The 21,671-nt window shown below is 42.4% G+C and overlaps 1 protein-coding gene across 1 annotated transcript in view; it reads right to left on the bottom strand.

Annotated features, from left to right (window-relative positions):
* Window positions 1–20,565, bottom strand: part of lmx1al (LIM homeobox transcription factor 1, alpha-like) — a 508,073-nt gene extending 487,508 nt beyond the window's left edge. The window contains exon 1 of the mRNA XM_048522007.2: window positions 20,458–20,565. The gene's annotated coding sequence lies outside the window, so the exon portion shown is untranslated. The remainder of the gene's footprint in view (window positions 1–20,457) is intronic.
* Between the last annotated feature and the right edge of the window lie 1,106 nt (window positions 20,566–21,671).

The following is a 21,671-nucleotide window of genomic DNA, read 5'->3' as shown; positions in this document are numbered from 1 at the left end:
TGACTCCACAAGGACTGTGCAGTGGTTTCTGTTACCAACGCTGACATGGATAGATGCGTCTGCAGCTGGCAAATTAGTAAGGATGAGGTCAAGTATGATTTTCCTTTATATTGGCTCCATTATCACCTGCTGCAGATCCAGTCTAGCAGCTGTACCCTTTAGGAGCTGATCAGCTCAGTCAGTCATTGGCTCAGTGTTACTTTCCATGAGCTTCATGGAAGGCTTCTCTCTGCGAGGTCAAATGGATTTGTTTGCATGATCACCCCAAGCTCATCTCCTTAACTAGCTCCCCTGTAACTCATGAACACTGCCCAAACCCCCCACCCTGCCCTTCCCTGCCTATGGATGCATCATTTACTGAAACTTACCCTGGTGCTGTAGACATGGGGAGATTGGTGCCCACTCTGTGGCCACCAGGTCCTGCTGGTGAGGGCGATGCCCAGGCACGACTTCCTCTTCCCACAGGACTGGAGGTCACGGCACCAGCCCATGCCAGCCTGGTCCAAGATTGGTACCAGGGTCTGTGTGGGCTCAACCATCTCGAGGAATACCCAAAATGTAGGACAAACGTCAATATCCTGCCCTGTTCTGCTAGGGTAAGCACTACAAAGTTCTCTCTGCGACTGTGGAATGAAACTATAGAACCTGGGGAAAACCCCACACAGACATGGGGAGAACGTGCAGACTCCATACAGACAGTTGCCTGGGTTCGATTGCCCCCTCGGTCAACTGTCTGTGTGGAGTCTGCGTATTCTCCCTGTGTCTGTGTGGATTTCCACCGGGTGCTCAGGTTTCCTCCCACAGTCCTGGAGCTGGTCCTCAAATACTGACCAGATCTTTCTCTTGAACTTGTGTGTCATCCTCAAAAGGACTGATGTGAATCCTGCTGTTCCCAATGCAAAATAAATCTTTAAATGCTCTCCTCTCAGAATCAATGATAATTCAATCTACATTAAGGTTGTATATGTTGCTAAAGTAACTAAAGTCTGGTGAAGTTGTCACTTGCTGTGTAATCCATAGTCACGTACTGGTATGTACACATTGGGCTGAAGGGCTTTGTTTCTGTGTTGTAGATCTCTCTGAGTCTATGAACATGCTCACCTTCCATTTCTTGTGGAAGGTGTATGTCTTTTTCTTTTATTGCCATTGAGTTCAGGGCATGTTTGTTCTTTTCATTTATTTGGCTCATTATTCTGTCTTTCTATTTTCCTTCTTTTGCTTTTATTTTACTTTGTTTTCTACTGCTTCAGCCTCTTTAAGATGTCTTGCTAAGTGTGGGTCTCTTCCTTGAAGAGATACATGCCTGCAGTAGCAGGTTGAAGCCACTGGAGGGAGTTCACACCATATAAAAAGAGTGATGATGTGTTACCTCTGGCATTGAGCTGAAAGAGATATAACAGTAGATTGAACCAACCACTGCACACAGGTAAGCTTCTGAAGGTTAGGAAACTGATTTCTTACTGCTCAAGAAGCAGTTAGATGAATACATGAATTGGAAGGGAATACAGGGATAAGGATCCTCTAAGCGAAGACAGTGGAGGGTAAAATGTGGCAGTGAAGGTTGAAGGGCCTGTATTGTTCTTTGTTCTTTGACTGTATCCTATGACTGTCAATGTCAATGTTAAGCCTCTGTGAAACCTTTTGATTGCTGTATCATCATTGTATTGCTGGGAAGCAGGCTGAAACTTCATTTTATGTATTTGTAAAGAATATAGAGATTTCTAGCTAGATAGATCTGGAAGCTTCAACAGAAAGAAACACCTCTGGCTCCTAGCTATTTAGTTTGCAGACCTGTATTCACAAACTTATTGTGTCCCAATATTTTACAGTCCAGGGCAGCCTAACCTCCAGTGAGGATTTTTTTTTGAGAAGTTACTGGTGCTTACAGCCACTGTTATGTGATATATCAATGATATACAATCATCACATTGTGAAATTTATCTTAGCGCTATACTTTATTAGTGAAGGATGGTCCCCAAAATACCTTCTACGGAATATTAAAGACAGGCTCACCCAAATAAATCCTCTGCTGATTATTAAAGAAAGATTGTCCCTAGTAAACCCTGTGTTACAGCCAAACTGGGAGGAGTACACCAATCATCTTTCTCCACTGGTCCAGAAGCTGTCATTTAATGTACAAATGTCTAACATCCCACTGAGGCCCCTATAATAATTAATTTGCTGAAATTACTGCTGGTCTGGACAAAACCAGATCCTCTCCAAAACCTCACCAAGTGCTTTTAGTAACAATAGAAAATTCTGCTGGTTGTAACACACTTAAACTTGACAAGAACAGTGCCAAGAAAGGATATCTAATTTGTGTGACTTCAAACTGTACTGCTATAAGACCATGCACATATGTGCACACACACAATCACAAACAAGAGACAGATGGTTTAACAAAAACAATAGGGTTAGAAAAATAATACAGACTAAGCAAATCCGGAAGATCAAAACGCAAAACCACAAAGTGTAAAGTTACTTTTCTCTCCGTCCTTTAAGTCATTTGCAATGACAGTACAGCATTATCTGTAAGATGATGGTTGTCCTTCGATTCTATGTTTGATTAGGTTAACTTAGATGTTTTGTATAGATTCTTTTGTTTAAGCTCTCATGGTTTATGCTTTTCTCGTATGGGTGCCGGGGAGGGGGTGGTTGGTGGGTGCAAGGGAGAGGGAGAGTCTGTCTATAGGCTCTGGATGTTTTACCTCTCTGCTAGTCTTGGCACTTAGAGCTTTATAATACTCTGCAGCTCAACCATAAGAGTGCTGTTGCTGGGCAGAATTTCCTTTAAGATGAAAGATTCTAAATTCTCCCTCCTTACTGCTTCCAAAAGCAACATTGTATTGCACAGGTCATCAATATGCAGCTCTTAACTTTCAGTTTCCTAAAGAAATGTCTTGATATGCTATTTCAGTTTATCATCCCAAAATGGAAAACTATGTAGACTCTTGCATGTTTACACCTGTAAATAATGAGACACCATTTTTAATTGCATTTTCTCACCAGGTAATCATGAAACATCTAGAAACATAAAGTCACAGAATTCTATGTTAAAAATTACACCCAGTTACCCTCACTTATTCTTTCTCCAGCATTCACATTTCTTTATCTACCCCTCAACTTCTAGTTATTCCACATCACATTCTTAATATGTCAGCAAAGAATTGAATGGTTGAATCAATAAACTCCATCAGAACAACCTTGCATTTCAAGTCTTAACTTTCCTTTCAATAAAACAAGCAGATTATGGTCAGTATATCTTAGAATTCCTTTGCGTCCTTGATGGACAAAGCAAATAATAATCCCCAAGAAGAAATTTATTGGTACAATGGCCAGTGTCCCTACCTCTGAACCAGGAGGCTTGGGTTCAAGTCCCACCTGCTCCAGAGGATTGTCATAATAACACGGCACAGATGGATTAGAAAATAATACTCCTGGAGTTTCCTTTTCTGCTGAAGAGAATACCTTCAGATATTGGTTTAATTTCTTAGAGAAGTGACCCACTGGCTTCTCCATTTATCACCTTACAATAAGACTGCACCTGCCCCTACCTCAGCAACATCGCCAACATCAATTACTATTTGAAAAGGTTATGTGAAGTCGGGGACTGTGAATACTTTTGTTCATTAGGACTGCCTTCTGGCTCTGAAAACCTGCGTGGCACCATCCTGACCAGATCACTTTTACCTGTTTCATGAGAAATCTGTTAAAGTTACAGATAATGTGCTGAAGTTAGGCACAAACTTCTGAGAAACCCTTCCATTCCCAAAGAACTCATAGTTTCCTGCTTAGATTCATGGTTGGGGAATTCAGTCAACTCCAGCTTTCGCTGTTGTTAATAACACTTGCTCTTTCTCTCTGGGTAACTTACTCTGGCTTTTACAAAATTTATTACTAAATCACCCAACTGACGTTGCCTGACCAGGCCCCCAATTGTCTTACACGACCTTCCTAGATGTTATTGTCTATTACTGCTTTATCTAAATAAGCAAAAGACAGGAAAATTTCTTATGATAGATTATTAAAGAAATTGTTCCACTAAGTTCTGCTCAGAGTATTGTCAAGAAGTTGTCTCTAAAACAAACCCCACAGAACATTCAAGAGACACTTTCCCCATTGGACTTTCCTAGGATCCCTAGTGTGGAAGCAGGCCCTTTAGCCCATTGAGTCCACACCAACTCTCTGAAGAGCATCCTTCATAGACTTGCCCCAACCTTGTAACCTTGCATTTCCCCACAGTCAAACCACCTAACCCGCACATCCCCTGACATTATGGGCAACTTAGCGTGGCCAATCCACCTAACCTGCACATCTTTGGACTGTGGGAGGAAGCTGAGGCACCCAGAGGAAACCCACGCAGACACGGGGAGAATGTACAAACTCCACACAGAGCCACTTGAGGCTGGAATCAAATTCAGCTCCCTGATGCTGTGAGGCAGCAGTGCTAACCACTGAGCCACCGTGCCACCAAACGTTTAACTAACATAGTTGGTCCTCTATAAGCTCTTCATAGGTTAGTATCTGAGTTATTGGCCCTAATAAATTCTCCAAAGTTTGTTCAGCACTATTTTTCTTCAATGAAGAATCTGCAGCTTATTAATGAGAGAATTCCCCAACAAACTCTCTGCAGATAATTGGAAAGAGACCATCCCCACTAAAGGGAAACTGTCCTGAATAAAGTTTTCATTCCTTATTGAAAAGGCATAGTTCCCAATGAATCTTCCACAGAATATTAAATATATGCTTTATTTCTGAATAAATTCTTCACCAATTATTGAAGACAGACTTTCCACAGTAAATGTACCAAATCTTGTTAAAAATAGACTTACTCATTAACCACTCTTCAGATCGGTAAGTATTCACTTTCTTCCATTGACTCCCCACGGTTCATTATCGTAACTCTCCCACAGGCAACACAGAGGCCATGCAGACTGAGTCAGTTGTGGGTCAGATTCTCCCACCCAAGTAGATGTGTCTATGTCATTGCTAAGATATCCTGAGGTATGTGGTGACGGTGCTAAATTTTAAAGGCCCTTGTTTACCCATACAAGTGCTGTCAGCCCGGAGGTGGCCTACATGGTTTGATTAATCCCAGACACGGCAGCCAGGAGGCAGTTTCATGTCCCATTTTGTAGACAGAGACATGGAGGTTCTGGTGAATGTGGCAGTGCAGAGGAGCGACATTCTGTTTCCTTGGGACTGGCAGCAGATATCATGCCAGCCTGGTCAGATGTTGCCACCTGGTACAATGCAGTCTCAGCTGTCTAGAAAGAAGATCAATGCTCTTCCAAGGTGTGTGTGTGTGTACATGCCCACTTCCCACCAAGGTTAGCGTCCTACCACTTACTCGCTCTCGCCTATCCCAACTCGTCCCACTACCAACTCTGCCTCATCCTTGTGATGCCTCACTCTGAGCACCTCAGTATTTTTCACTCGGCACTAACAACAGTGACTCCCACTTTCATCTCACCCAACACCTATCTGTCTTCTGTTTCTTGGGACAACACACTATTCAATGGCTCAATGAGAAAAGTGGGCTGCCCAACATTCTGCCCCCTCATCCCATCTGTGGCCCAATGCCAAGTGATGAGCTTAATTTTATTCGCACTTGGGGTGGTGGCTGTCGCTGTCTGGGCCAGCATTTATTGCCTATATCTTGTTGCCCCTTGAAAGGTGTTGGTGAGCTGCCTTTTTGAACCACTACTGTCCATGTGCCCTTAGGACAGGAATTCCAGGATTTTGACCTGGCAACACTGAAAGAACAGTGATTATATTTCCATGTCGGGATGGTGAGTGGTTTGGAGGGAAACTTGCAGGTGGTGATGTTCCCAAGTATCTGCTGCCCTTGTTCTTCTAGATGCAAGTGGTTTGGAAGATTTTGTCTAAGCAGCCTTGGTGAGTTGTCTACTCATCATATCATAGAATCCCTACAGTGTGGAAGCAGGCCATTTGGCCCATTGAGTCCACACTGCCCTTCCGAAGAGCATCCCACCCAGACCTACACCCTACCCAAATCCATAACCCTGCATTCCCCATGGCTTACTCCACTTAGCCAGCACAATCCTAGACACTAGGGACAATTTAGCACGGCCAATCCACCGAGCCCGCACATCTTTGACTGTGGGAGGAAACCAGAGTGCCTGGAGGAAACCCACGCAGACATGGGTAGAATGTGTAAGGTCCACACAGACAGTGGCCCGAGGATGGAACTGAACTGTGACGCAGCAGTGCTAACCACTATGCCGCCTCTGTGAGCTATTCTCCCATGCTCACATTGCAAATACATTCTTAATGATCCGTTGTTCACAACACATTCTCCTCTTCACAGTCTCCTGAGGGTACAGATGGCATGAGCTCACTCTCAGTGGTCAAAGGTGTGGCGCCATGAGACACCCAGTTGTCCACATTATAGAGGCCTCAGGAGTCACGAGCAAGGCTACCTCTGATACCCCCAGCAGCTCACTGATGCCTCAGTGGGCATGTTAGTTATATTGGGATCAGGAGCTTCTGCAGGCGAGCACATCATTCCCAATGCTCTGCAGCTGACTCCGGGAGAAATGCACCAGGTCAGTGGCATTGGGAGGGGTGCCCAAACTAGGCAGCTGCTCGTTCCCAGGCAGGAGGGGACCCTGTGGTGTTGGCCATTCTGATTTCATCCAAATGCACAGCAAGCACAGGGCACTGGGTAAACCGGGCACACAGCACTGCAATAACACAATGGGACGCTGCTACATTGGGCATGTGAGGGTCTCTGGGCACTGGTCAGTGGCTGCCTTGCAGAGCCAGGTCCAACAGCCTTAGGGTCTGCTGGGTACAGGCACAGAGCTGTACTCTATCACGTACACCATTGGTCCTCAGAACCAACAGAAATGTGATGGGCTCAGGGTGTGGGTGTAATGACGGACATTGAGCTCCCTTCAGGTGAGGCCCCATTCTCACAAGTAAACAGGTGCCTCCTGGCACTGCCCTAGCTAGAGGAGGAAACACACACAGGGCCTCCACAGGCAGGACACTCCGAGGTGACCAGACCATCCATCTCCACCCTGCTGGCCCTCCTTAGCCCTGTCGGAGGTCACGCTGACGGGGGATACACATGCTCCCTGGACAGGAGCTTCTCTGAACATCTGGGCGCCGTAGACAATAACTCCCCCTGGATTACCTGACCAAACCTCAAAGGGCAATGGGCTCCAGTGTAGGACAGTCTTCAACTGCAGATGTACACCTTCACCCCCAAACCCCAGGACTGCACCGAGAGGTGGGGTCAGGGCAGAAAGAGGAAGACCTTGAAAAGAGACAGCGGTGACCCGTTATTGTAAATACATTCCCACAGTTGTGAATAAATGTTCATTTTTCAACATCAACTGTGTGTCCAGCTGCTACTGCCTGCAATCAATATTCCACACTCTCTCAAAGAGACACTGTGACCACTAAACTCTCCATAGAGAGAGACTGGCCTTGGTACCTATTCTATCCAGACTCCTCTTACCTAAAATCTGCCCTCAGCCTTCTCCTCTCCAAGGATAACCTCTTCAATCTGCTCTCATCACTGAGCTGTCTCCTCGCCACATCCACGCCTGCAGACCCCTTCCATAGTCTTTCCAACACATTTTCATCTTTCATCCCAGGTGATGTCCGGGATTCTAAACTGTATTCCAGCTGAGGTCTGACCAGTTCCCATAAGACCATGAGAAACAGGTACAGGAGTAGGCTGTTTGGCCCCTTGGGCCTGCTACACCATTCAATAGGATCATGTCTGATCCCACATTCCTCACGTCTATCCTCCTGTCCTTTCCCCCTGAACCTTGATTGCCTGCCTGATCAAGAATCTATCTGTCTCAGCCTTCAATATACACAGGGACTCAACCCCACAGCTTTCTGTGGCAAGGATTTCCAAAGACTATCAACCCTCTGAGAGAAGAAATTCCACCTCATCTCAGTCTTAAATTGCAACGCCCCCTTTATTCTGAGACTAAGTCTCCTGGTCCCATGAGGGGAAACATCCTCTCAGTATTTACCCTGGAAAACCCCTTAAGTAGCTATTTGTTTCAATGAGATCATCTCTCATTCTTCTAAACTCTGGTGTGTAGAATCCCAATCTATTTAGCCTTTGCTCACAAGACAATCCCTCCCATACCAGGGATCATCCTGGTGAGCCTTCCCTGAAATTCCTAGAATGAAACGATAGCTTTCCTTTAAATAAGGAGACCAAAACTGCTCACAGTACTCCAGATGTGGTCTTACCTTCACATTGTATATTTGCAGTAAGACTTCCCAACTTCTTATGCTCCGACCTCCCTTGAAATAAGGGCAAACGGTCCATTCGCCTTCCCAATTTCCTGCTGCCCCGAGTGCTAACTTTGTGTGTTTTGTACACAAATGCTCCCAAGTCCATTTTGTGTTGCAGCTTTCTGCAATTTTCCTAAATTTAAATAATCTGTTCTTTTGTTCTCCTTTCCTTAATGAACAACTTCATCTTTTTGCCCAGTTACTTAACCTATCAAGATCTCTCTTTGAACTGTTTACATCCCTCTCATAACTTGCCTATTCACATATTTCTGTATTGTCTGCAGATTTTGGCTCCAGTACATTCACTCACTTCCTTCCTCCAAGTTGTTAATATATCGCAGTTCCAGCACTGATCCCTGTGGAAGCCCAATGGTCACTGGTCACCAATCTCAAAAAGAACCCCTTATTCACATGCTGTTTCATGCTCATTAACCAATTCTCTATCCATGCCAATATACTACCTCCAACATCTTGGACTCTTTTCTTATGACTTTTAACCTTTTGTGAAGTACCTTGTCAAATACCTTCTGGAATTTAAAATACATTACATCTACTGGTGCCCCTCTATCCATGCTGGGAGAGATATCCTCAAAAATCTCTAATAATTTAGTCCGGCTCAATTTTCTTTTAATGAAGCCATGCTGCCCCTGATTGATTAGATGGATGTCTAAATTGTTCTGCGATTGCTTCCAATTGATCTCAATACTATTCCAACAATAGATGTTAGGCTAATCAGCCTGCAGTTATCTGCTTTTTTACCTCTCTCTATATTTGACTGGGGTTGTCACATTGACAGTTTTCCAATCCTCTAGTACTCCTTCAGAATCTATGGATTTTTGGAAAATTATAATTGTTATGGACCAAACCAAATCGCCTCAGAACATGTCAAGAAACTTGCCTAGACTCTAACTTTTAGCTTATTTAATGGCTAGTGTAAGGTGCTGCTTTTCAGATGGGATTCAAATTTTCAAACTGCTAGGCTTAAAGCACAAACAAAACAAAAAGGATTGGCTCAACTTTAATTGTATTGAAATACTTAACAAAATAGTGTTATTTAACTACTACTCATCAATGGCTCCCTTATAGCAGCATCCCATAAACACATGTTTGACAAAGGCAAATTCAGCAAAACAGATTTCCTTCACCAATTATCTCCTCCAGTCCAGGAGACTGACAGAATGAAGCTAGCAGCAGAGAGCGAGAGCGCTGTATCTAGCAGCTTCAATTCCAAAATTCCTAACTTCAACAACTGAAAGCAAAAGCTAAAACCCTGGGTCTGTGTGAACCTGACTCCACCCACTCATGCTTCTCTTGTCTCCTTTCAGAAAAACAGCTTACTTTTCTAAAATTTGATATGAAATTCCAATTTTTAAAAAAAAATCCCAGGAATCATAGTTTTGCTCTCTTCTTTGATGCTATTGGAACCTCCCCAATAACCCTTGTTTTCACATTCCATGATGCCATCTGTCCATGTCCAATAACATGGCCCAGGAATGTGACTTGGGCTTTTGCAAATTCACTCTTATGCGGGTTTAGTGATAAAACTGGCTCCCAAAGTCAATCAAACAAATCTGCTAGACTCTCCTCTGTTCTTTCATTTCAGACTTAAAGAAAAAATGTCACCAGGTTGCTACTGACACTGAATAATTGGGTAATCCTGAAATAACCTTTATTGGTTAATATCTGAAAAGTGACTGCTGCATTCTTTATATTAAATGACATGACTTTAAACTGGTAAGGTACATCTGGTGTCACAAATGCCAAAATTTCCTTTGCTCTCTCTTGGATAAAGGTACCTGACTGTATCCTCTAAATAAATCCAACCTAGAGATATAAGTTGCTTGTCCCACCTTCTCAATACAGTCTCCCAAACATGGAATAAGATATGAATCAGCTGTCATAACTGCACTGGTTTTGTAGCTGTCTGAACATAATTGTTGGGTACCATCTGATTTCAGCACCATTGCTATGGGTGAGCTCCTGTCAGTGCAACTCACGTTGATTATGTTGTTTCTGAGTATGATTTCAATTTCTTTTTGAACATGTGCCAATTTTTGAGGATTAAGCCTGTAAGGGTCTTGCTTAATTGGTACATTTGTTGTGTACATCACTCATAATTTGATTAGCATGTCCCAGCTTGTTCCCAGATATCTCTCCATGTGATTGTAAGAACGCTTTCGAATCATTTTGATTTTTCCTCTGGAAGGCAACTCAATAATTTCTCCTAACTTTTGAGAACTTCCCCATTGTCCAAATTAATTTGAGGAATGTCCAATTCAAAATCATCCAAATTTGGCTCTTCACTCTGTGTTGGAACCAGTAACCCATTCTCCTTTTGCTTTCCTTCCCGATCAAAATACATTTTGTGCATATTTACAGGACACACTCTGAGATTTCTTTCTAACTGGAGTCCATATCAAATAATTCGCCTCACTCAATCTCCTTTTGATTTGATAAGGCCCACCAAACTTTGCTTTTAAAGGTTTACCTATCACTGGAGGTGACACTAATGCTATCTCCATGAGCAACATTATGAGTTTTTGATTTCTCTCCCGCTTCCTGTTTTATCACATGCTGTGATTATTTTTAAATGGTGTTGAGCCAACTCATCCACTCTATTGATCTCTTCTGAAAATTTTACACATTAGTCCAAACATGTGGTCTCTGAACTCTGATTCACCAATTTCTTAATTAATTTTAGTGGTCCTCTCACCTCATGTCCCAAAAGTAATTCAAATGGACTGAATTTAATTGATTCATTTGGTGCATCCCTAATTGCAAAACATACAAATGGATCTCCTTTATCCTATTCCTCTGGCCAGTCTTGTCTCTAAGCCTTCAACATGAGCTTTAAAGTTTGATGTCATTGTTCTAGTGCTCCCTCTGATTCTGGATGGTACACAGTGGATTTGAATAGTTTTATTCCTAAACTATCCACAATGTTTTGAATAATTTTGATTTAAATTTGGTCCATGATGTGATTTGTATCTCTGTGATTAGTTTGTATTAATTTTAAAAAATGAATAACTCCTCTCAAATGCTTTTAGCTATAATACTGCATAATGGAATGGCATCTGGAAATCTACTGGACGCTTCCATTATGGTCAACAAATTCAAATTCCCACTAAACAAAAAACAAAACAAAAGAAATTGCAGATGCTGGAAATCAGAAACAAAAACAGAAGTTCATGGATTCCCCTTTTACCCTGTGGTAAACTAACTTTACTGTCTTCAATGCTTTTCCCTTAACACCAGAGGAACTTTCTTTTTGAAGATTTTCTATCCCTCTCAAATTGAAATTAATGTCGGAAGTCAAGATTTGATTTATGAACCAACTCATTGGCCATTTCAGCTGCTAATCTTGTAGTATTAACTTTCTACTTTTCCACATTAGTCGTCACTACTACAGGAAGTAAAATTTTGAACTTCTCCAAAATAAGTCTCCTATTTTCAATTCCCTTATCCACCTATCGAAATTACTTTGTTTGATCTTTTCAAACTCAGTGTATGTCTGACCAGGTTCCTGAAATAAGATAACAAAGTGTGAAGCTGGATGAACACAGCAGTCCAAGCAGCATCTTAGGAGCACAAAAGCTGTCGTTTCGGGCCTAGATGAAGGATCTAGGCCTGAAACATCAGCTTTTGTGCTCCTGAGATGCTGCTTGGCCTGCTGTGTTCATCCAGCTTCACACTTTGTTATCTTGGATTCTCCAGCATCTGTAGTTCCCATTATCTCTGATAACAGGTTCCTGGAATGTTGTCTGTAAGCTTCTGGCACTAGCTAATATGCACTTAAGATGGGTTTTTTTAACCCCTTATGCTGCCCCGATACCTCCTGTGGCAGAGATGCAAATACATCACTAGGTCTACCTACCAACTTGTCTGGATCAACAATCCCCACGTGGTGAGTGGCCATTTAATTTGTTTAGCCACTTTCTCAAATGAAGTGAAGAAGGATCCTATAACCTTCTTGTCAAACTTGGACATATTTAAACAGATCGCACCAGGCCTTTGGCTGTGATGAGTTTGCTCACCATCATTGTCCTTATCACTGCTCCCACCTCTTATCTCGACCTCTGCCATTTTATGCTGACCTCACTTTTGAGTTCCAACTCCTTTCTCTCTTTTTTCTCTCTCTTTATCCCTTCCTTCCACTAGGAATATTCTTTATTGTTATTCTTCTTCTGCTTTTGATCGTAACTCACACTGTATAATTTCCTTTTCATACTCCAGATCTCTTTTTTGCAGTCAAACCTTTGCAATTTCTAATGGCTATGATTGCAGTTCTGGCTATTGTAAATGCTGAGCTATCACTGCAGTTATCTGCCCTTTCCTCACAGACAAAGGCAACCCCAGCTCTGACCTGCCTGCCAATTCCACAAGTTTTGCCTTACCGCCGTCTCTACACTACCCCAAGTGACTTCTTCCACCACCAGAAAACTCTCAGCCATTGGGAAAGAGCCAATATTACACCAGGAACACCTCTTTTTAACCAGCTGAATGCAACACCTGAAAAGAGAACATCAACACTCCCCTCCCACTGCCTTTGAATCCCTGAATCCTAAACCCTACCTGGAATTAGAGATTTTAATCCCATTTAGAACCCCTAATTTGTTATGAGCCAGACTAAAACCTCAAAACAAAAGTCGACAAGATAGTCTGGACTCATTTATTTTTCTTATTCAAAGGCTGTATTCCAGACATGATTTGATAGGTCAAACCACTAGGCTTTAAGCAAACATACTTTATTCTTACATCAAGTTTAAAACACAAACAAAAAAATTTGACATAAATTTACCTCTATCAAAATACTTAACAAACCAATATTTATTACTCATCAATTGTCTCGATATAGCAGCATCCCATAAACACACCCTTAGCAAAGGCAAATTCAGCAAAACAAATTTCGTTCACTTGTTGTCTCCTCCAGTCCAGGAGAAGGAACACTGACAAAATGAAGCTAGCGGCAAAGAGAGAGAGCTGTGTCTAGCAGCTTCAATTCCAAACTCCAACTTCAACAGCTGAAAGCTAAAACTAAAACCCTGGGTCTGTGTGAGCCTGACTTCTTCCACTCATGCTTCTTTTCTCTAGTTTAAAAAAAAACCTAAGAGTATTGACTCTGCATTCTATGGAGCAGATGCTTCACCACCAGGTTGATAACACCCATATTCAAGAGAAACCAGACAGATCTAATCCCTCTTAAGGCATATCTCATCACCCAATCAGTACATCCATTATCTCTGTAGCTACTTATATTAGGATCCTAGGATGCAAGTTCTCCTGCACACACTTTATATTATACAGTGTCTCCATGTTCCTTGCACCCAAATGCATCACCTGTCTTTTCTCTGCATTGAACTGCACCTACTGCCTCTCTGTCCACTCAACCAACTTGGCAACGACTTCTTAAAGTTCTACACTGTCCTCTTCACAGTTAACAACTCTCCCAACTTTTGCCCTAATTTAAAAAACCACTATCAGGACTGGCCTTACATAGAAACATAGAAATTAGGTGCAGAACCTAACCATTCAGCCCTTCGAGCCTAACCCACCATTCAATATGATCATGGCTGATCACACACTTTCAGTATCCCACTCCCCCTTGCCTTTCATACCCTTTGATCCCTTTAGCCACATCCAGATCCCTCCTGAATATATCTAATGAACTGGCCCCAACAGATTGGTAGACAATTCCACAAGTTCACAATTCTTGAAGAAATTCTTCCTCATCTCAGTCCTGAGTGGCTCATCACTTATTCTTAGACTGTAACCCCTAGTTCTGGAATTCCCCAACATGGGGAACATTTTCCCCACATCAACCCATCCAGTCGCGTTAGGATTTTGTGTTTCTATGAGATGTCCCTTCATTCTTATGAACATTCACTAGACTCCCTCAATAGCAAAAATGTCCTTCCTCAGACTAGGGGATCAAAACTGCACACTTTACTCAAGGTGTGGCCTCCCCAAGTCCCTTTATAACTGCTGGAAGACATCCTTACTCCAATACTCAAATCCTCTTGCTACGAAGGCCAGCATGCCATTAACTTTCCTTACTTCCTGCTGCACTTGTATGTCAACCTTCAGTGACTGTTTCACCATGACACCCAGGTGTCGCTACACCTCACCTTTTCCTATACTGCCACCATTCAGATCCACCTTCCTGTATTTGAAAGCAAAATGAATAACTTCACATTTATCAATATTATATTGCATTTGCCCACTCAGTCAGTCTATCCAAGTCACCCTGCAGCCTCTTAGCATCCTCCTCACAGCACACACTGCCCCCCAGCTTAAGTTGTCTGCAAATTTGGAGATATTGCTTTCAATTCCTTCACCCAAATCATTAATGTACATTGTGAACAGTTAGGGTCCCAGTACTGAGCCCTTCCAGTCTTCTTCCTCACGTCCAGTACAGTGGGGCCATTCTGATCTTACTGTACTTCTCCAAGCATCCATTACTTTCACTAATATTGAGAACAGGAAACTGGTTATTGATGGAGAACTCTGGGGACTCCTGTATCTCTATTGGACCGCCATTCCCTAGCTATCTGTCTGACCCCAGTTTGAGATGCGACCACGTCCCTGAGCATGCTAACCATGTAGTTCTCTGCCTTATGGATGCTGTTAAGTTACTCCAGCTGCTGCTGGAGCTCTGAAACCCACTGGTCCTGGCTGCATATGGAATTGTGAGTTGGAGGAAAATGTCTGCAACATCCCACAGCCACAAGACATTCCACTTGGCTGACCTGTCTTCCGTTACCTTAGACTGTTCAATCACTTTACCTGCTGTAGCTTCAGTTACTTTAACCTTACTCTTGTGCTATTAAAAAGTGATTAGTGAAGAGTAGAAATTCTTCTCGAGTCACCAATTAGCTCCCTCTCCTGTCCTGAAATTTATTCCTTCTTTATCAGAGTTTAGGGATGTGCAATTTCAATTTCAGATTTGACAGAGCTGCTCAGTTACCAATTAACTCAGTTTTAAATTGCAAAAATATGCTTATTCATAAGTTATCTATCAATGATGCAGAATGGTTCAATTCAGACATTGTAGAGTAAATAACAAGCAATTAACTCATGCCTTTCTCTGATGGCACGGAGGTTTTTTCCTCATCTCCTTATGCTGTTTTATCCAGAATCTAAACACTCTCCCTCTCTACCCCGCTCTTTTAGCTGCTGCTACCCGACTCGGAGACCGCCTCTGTCTCTCTCTCTCTTTCCCACTCCTTTTAAGAGATGGTGACTGTCCGTGGGACCTATTCTCACTTGCCCCAAAATAGAAACAACCACGGCTTTTGGCAAAAAAAACCCCTGGACCGAACCAACAGCCTTTAGATCGTCAATCCCAAATTCTCCTCAGTGAACTATTTCAGCTGGCAAAGAAACTTGTTCATTCTAGATTTTCCTTTTGATTAAATGAATTCAAATTCTATCAGTTGCTGTCGCGGGGTTTGGACGTACGTGAACTCAGAATTACTAATCCAGCAGTTTATTACAGAGAGATTTGCACCAGTAGCTCACCACAGGTTATTAGTGGGACACTGCTCCCAATAAACACTCCACAGATCTTTAAATGTAGACAGTCCTTTTTAAAAAATCCAACAAATTAGCAAGGGGCAACGATCCCTGTAAATGCTGCAAAGATTATTAAGTAGGAAATGTCCCCAATAAGTGATAAACAGATTATTAACGAAAGGGCATCCCCAGGTAACTGAGCAATGATTTATTTCTTTTAAAAACAGTCTGTCTCTATTAAACTCGCCATCAATTACTAAAGAGAAATAAATGCTCCACATATTTGGGGATGGTCCCCAGTAAACGCTGCACAGACCATTTAACAGAGACAGCCCCCTTTAATTCTAAAGAGATCGCTTAAAACAAATTTTCCCCAATCTCTGCAGAGATGAGTAAATGCAGACTGTCCTCAAACCTTTCCATACATTATTAAATATTCCTAAAGAAATCGCGATAGGTTATTAGAGAGAGACTGCCCTCAATAAATTATCCATGGATCATTAATGAGGGATTGTTCCCAGCGAAATCGACACATTTTTAAATAGAAATTGACTCCAACAAATTCTGTCTATGTTAATGAGAGACCATTCCCAATAAACATGCTGCAGATTATTAAAAAGACTAATCGCAACAAACTCTTCAAAGTGAGGAGCAAGTGTGGCGAGGACCCGGACACAGGTATGAACATTGCCCACAGCACACTCTGCACAATTTCTCCTCCTCTTCTAATGCATTTTTTAAAATTAAAGACTGTTCTGAATTAATTTTCCAGATTATTCAAAAGAATATTTAAAACAGACTATCCCAATAAGTTTCGTGAACGGCTATAAAATAGAAACCGTCCCAAATAAACTACATAATAATAGACAGGGCCACCGATAACTTATCTACAGCATGTTAAAGAGAACGTATATCAAACAACATTTTGAGATCAATCGAGACTGTCCAGAATACATTCGATACTGTCCTCAATAAATTTTCCACAGACGATTAAAATAAACTATCCCCACTCAGCTCCCAGAGATTACAAAACAAAGGTTTTCAGAAATAAACCCCCAACGAGTTCTTAAAGAGAGACTGTTCCCAACACACTGCAAAGAATGTCAAGGAGAGACGACAGTGTGTATTGGGGATTGCCTCTCCTTGATAATCTGTGCAGTGCGTATTGTGGACACAGATTATCAACGGGAGCGTATCCCCATTAATCTGTATGGGTCACTAAACAGGGAAACACACCTTACTCAACTAGTTATTGGATTCTAGAACAGAGTATTCCAATTATTGAGGAATTTCTGTATCAGGCATTACAATATTTTTGAATAAATTACTGAAAAAGCTGATGGAGAATTCAGGGGAAAGCTCATCACCTTGAAGCAGTGTGTGGAAGTTGTTATCAGAAGGTGATAATAAACCTCAGTGATGAAAGCCTTACCCCTCAGCTGCTGTTCTATAGATAACATTGAGAAGGTGATATTAACTGCACGCATTAGTGTAACCACAAACGTTGAGAATCATTTCCCCGAACTCGAAAGTTTTCCTGGTAAGGTCATGCATTGAAAATACAAAATGTATTGAGAGTATTGTCATATATGTATATACATGGGATGGTATATTTCTCACGTTTCCTGAAATGGGTACTGAGATTTTAAACACCAAATATTGTATTTGTGCAATGTGCATTTCAGAAATATGTACATCAAAGTTAATATATGTGCTTAGGTACAGTCCATTCTCTGCTAAGAATCACACATATGCACCCCATATGGGTAGGTGTGTGTGTATATATATATATATACAGATCATTAAATGCATGCATTATTGTATATATTTTACACATGCACCATTATATATGCAGTGTGTATGTACGTATATGTGTGTGTATAGTGTGTGTTTAATATTTATTAATATAACTTTGCAACTATACACACAAACAAATATGCATTACATACATGCACCATTATCTATATGTTAAGTACTGTACACTTACAATTCAATTTGGCGGTAGACACCGAAAGTTTTTCTAATCTGAGCTGTCACGCTGTCAGAGATATGGTTGAGCCAGGGTAGTATCTGTCAGGAACAGTACCTACACACGAACGATGTGTACGATCAGACCGATCCCTCCCCCGGCGTTCGGGAGGTGGTTGTTGTCAGCAGTGAGAGAGGAGAGGGTGGGTGCTGACAGAGGGTCGGGGAGGGGTGGAGACAGACCTTTGCGGAGAAAAGGTTGTACAGTTCCCTTTGTTTACAGATCCTGCGGGAAAACGGTGTAAAGAACGCAGGAGAGCAAGTGTAAGATAGTCTCAGAAACCTCACACAGAAAAGGCCCGTTCAGGGTGCATTTCACCTTAATACCCCTCGCACAAAATGTTCCTTTGAGTGCGTTCCCTGAATGAAGAAAGCGTTTAACGGAATCGAAACAAATGCATATCCAGTGACTAAATAAACGGGCCTCACCATGCACTCAATTAATACTGAGGACCAGAGAAAGTCAAATACTGTACATTTTAAACAACAATGAAGGAATTATTCCAAGTCCCATCTGTCTCTCTCTCTCATTTCAAACTAGGAGCTTGAAAACCCAGGGAATTCAAGAATTTAAAAACCGAAAGAACTGCGGATACTGTGTAAATCAGGAACAAAAACAAAGTTGCTGGAAAAGCTCAGCAGGTCTGGCAGCATCTGTGGAGGAGAAAACAGAGTTAATGTTTCAGGTCCGGTGACCCTTCCTCAGAATTCAAGAATTTATTTTATAATTACAAATAATAACTTCGGGTTTTTGGCGACTAATACTTAGGAGAAATAAAACAAAACGTATTTTCATTTTAAACTCCGCTCTGGGTTTTCGCTTGCAGTTAGAATGCAATCTCCCAATTTTCGGGGTGTGTGAATGGTGTTCTGTTCGGCCGGTGCCTCGGTTCAGGAGGCGGCTACATAGACAAGGGGACCTGGGTGGATCAGTGCATTAGGGAGCGAGAGAGGAAACGCCGGAACCGAATGGATGCGGGACATTGGTGAGGGCAGGAAAGAAAATACACACAACAAAAAAGGCACACATCGTTCCTTCAGTTAAATAAAACTGAACGAAATGTCAAAGTATTTTCAATTACAAACTAATTTTAAAATTGTCTTCAATTTATAAATAAACTAATTTGAAATATATCGAGTTAAAAATCAAAATCTAATTTAAATAAGTGCGTGTAGATCGTTAGAAATATATGAATATATAAAGGCGTACTTATTGCAATAATAGTTCTAATTTCATGGATGGGTCCTAACTGAATAAACCCCTGTCGAATTATCTCTCTACAATACACACCATTAATACCAATCTCCTACATGTTTATGTAGAGGAATATGTGTTATGTGTGAGAATTTCGCTGCCGTTTTAATCGAATCCCTCCAAATTGTTTCATACAGACCGCTGTGGACAGACAGATGTGTCCGGATATATAATAAACATCAGATTTGGGAGATTTCACACAAGTCGGTCAGACAATGTCATCGCAACAGACCGGGATTCGGCTCCAGACCCCTTGTGAGATATTTTATCAAGTTCAAACAGAACAGTTTAACCTGGCCACGCTGTACTTGAATGGGTTTGGAACTGAAAGAAAGAATTCTCTCAATAGCAAAGGAAGTTTCTTAAACCAGTTCGTGTTTGTGTGTGTGTCTCAGTATGTGTGTGTCTGTCTGTGTGTCTCAGTATGTGTGTCTCTGTGTTTCAGTATGTGTCTGTGAGAAACGGTCCTTGTGTGTTTGACAGGGTTAGACACAGACTGAAACAAGGGTGGGGGGAAGGTGATGGGAGGGCTAGGGGATAGGTGATTGATTGGGAAACAGACAGGGGCCGAGGTGAAAATGAACTGCCCCAACACAGAAGCTCATACCCAGCGAAACTGACCGGCGTGGAGTGACAGGGTAGCTGTTGTGGATCTGATTTTTTGCTGGGCCGAGGAGCTGGGATTGTGTTGCTGTTGAAAATGAAGGAATAGGCTGGGGTTTGGGGCTCAGGGGAAATATTGTACCGGAGTCCTGGAAGGGTCCTTTCTCTGACACTGTACAGAACTGTCCCTGACGGTCATAACTGTCTCCAGACCTCCTGTCTGCCTTGTCTTCCAGAAATCCTTCCCTCTCCCTCTCTCTGTCCCAGTGCAGCCTAGACCCCCATTCACAAACTCAGTCACTAACAACACACACAAACTCAAATACTCTCTCTCTCCCACATACTTGCACACATTCATTCTCACACACACATACATTCTCAAACTCAGTCACTAAAACACACACACACACACACTCAAATACTCACACACACATACTTTCACACACACATGCACACACACAGGCCGACAAACACATTCTCAAACTCAATCACTGACACACTCATATTTTCTCTCTCTCACACACACACACAAACTCTCAGTCACCAACACACTAAATATTTTCTCTCACACACACACAAACTCTCAGTCACTAACATACACACATTCACAAACTCTCAGTCACTAACACACACACATACACACATTCACAAACTCTCAGTCACTAACACACACGCTCCAAATATTTTTTTTCTCTCGCTCTCTCTCTCTCACATACACACACTGCACGCCCAAGAAAGCCGGTCACTCTGGGATCCTAAGTGGAATTTACCTGGGCTCCAGGGAGCTTGCTGGTTGCTTGTAGTTTTTTTTGCCCAGCGCTCGGGCTGACTCCCAGGACCATGGGAGCAGGGCTCTGCAGCTGGGAACTCTCCCGTCACAAACAGCACTACCCCCGGCGCGTTGGCCGCACTTCGCTCCGGGCAGGTGGGGAGGGGGTGGGGGTGGGGAGCGGGTGCTGGTGGTGTCGGTGAGCCGCCCCTACCCCTGGCTGGGATTGGGGGGGGGGGGGGGTGAATAAGCAGGTGAAGCAGCGGCTGCCCGTCTCCTCCAACCTCCTAGACTGCTCCACTCAGCTCCGCTCGCTCAGAATTCCTCAACTCCAGCGGAAGACACACTCCAGGCTGGGAGAGAGAGAGGGAGGGACAGAGGGAATCGGGAATTGCCTAGACCACCCCACCCCACCCCCGCCCGACCCCAACCCTGGCGTTTCTATGGCTGCACATTCCTTCCATAGGCTGCCCTGTGTAGGGTTTTGCTCTGTCTTTCGGTCTTTGAGCTTTATGTATTCCCTTGAAATCCCTTTGCATTTATAGAATGTTAAAGTACAGATCTTGAAGCTACAGATTGTACATCTAGGGGCTAGAATCTGTTGAATGTGGATTATTGGATTTGAATCAATAAAATACTGGGGTTGGTTCAAACGGCTTTGGATCTATAGGGTGTGAATTTGGATCTACTGGGTTTGGGCCTATCGACTTTCGCTGTGTAGAGTTTAGCTCTTTTGTGTTCTGCATCTTTAGGATTGAACATATTGGATTAGAGCTTGGAATTTAGATGTTTGGGGGCTCATGATTTGAAGATATTGGATCGTAAAGCATCCAGATCTATAACATTTGAGTCTATGGTATTGGAATCTATAGAATTTGAATCCTTCAGGTTAGGACGGTTGGATTTTGGATCGTTAAGATTATGATCTATTGAGATTCTGATCTCTGGATCCACAGTATTTGCATCAGCCAGATTTGGATCTGTAAGGTTTTAATGCATCTGAATCCAATCTACACATTTGAAATAGTTGAAATACATGTTTTTATTCACTTTTAATCCATGATATCAAATATTGGACAATTGGTTCTTTTGGATTTTGTGCATTTGGGAATATAAATTTGAATTGAAGGATCTGGATCATTTTGATCTACACACAGTCTAAATATTTGGCTTTGGGATCATTGTGATTGGGCATTTTTGAAGACTGGGCTCTCT

Source organism: Stegostoma tigrinum, chromosome 35 (genome assembly GCF_030684315.1).
Source record: "Stegostoma tigrinum isolate sSteTig4 chromosome 35, sSteTig4.hap1, whole genome shotgun sequence".
NCBI lineage: Eukaryota > Metazoa > Chordata > Chondrichthyes > Orectolobiformes > Stegostomatidae > Stegostoma > Stegostoma tigrinum.
Note: the sequence above shows the minus strand (reverse complement) of the source record. Positions and strands in the feature narration are given on the sequence as shown.